Genomic DNA, 733 nt, shown 5'->3' on the forward strand with positions numbered 1-733 from the left:
TGTTGAGGCAGCAAACCTCCTTACGGATTTGTTAAGCTGCGGGAAGGTTGCTTTTGACGCCTCTCTCGCTCGGAAGGGGAAGGTAGGGGTGATGGGGAGGGGAAAGGGTGATGGGGAGAGGAAGGGTGATGAGCAGGGTAAGGGTGATGGGGAGAGGAAGGGTGATAGGGAGGGGAAGGGTGATAGGGAGGGGAAGGGTGATGGGGAGAGGAAGGGTGATAGGGAGGGGAAGGGTGATGGGGAGAGGAAGGGTGATGGGCAGAGGAAGGGTTGTGGGCAGGGCAAGGGTGGTGGGGTGGGGAAGGGTGCTCGGCAGGGTAAGGGTGATGGGGAGAAGAAGGGTGGTGGGGAGGGGAAGGGTGATGGGGAGAGGAAGGGTGGGGGCAGGGCAAGGGTGGTGGGGTGGGGAAGGGTGCTCGGCAGGGTAAGGGTGGTGGGGAGAAGAAGGGTGGTGGGGAGGTGAAGGGTGATGGGGAGAGGAAGGGTGGGGGCAGGGCAAGGGTGGTGGGGTGGGGAAGGGTGATGAGGATGGGAGGGTGCGCCCTTACCACGCCCTCCGCTCAGAGGGGGTTTCGCTGCCAGTAATTGGAAGGGGATCCTTTGTGGGTGCAAAGGAAGGAGATGGTTGGGGAGGGGAAGGGGGTGAGGGGAAGAATGGCTGTTAGGTGCGGGAACTGTTAACAAGGAGAGCAGGTGGAGATGGCGAAAATGAAGAAAATGAAGAAAAGGTCGG

Source organism: Penaeus monodon, chromosome 22 (assembly GCF_015228065.2).
Source record: "Penaeus monodon isolate SGIC_2016 chromosome 22, NSTDA_Pmon_1, whole genome shotgun sequence".
Lineage (NCBI taxonomy): Eukaryota > Metazoa > Arthropoda > Malacostraca > Decapoda > Penaeidae > Penaeus > Penaeus monodon.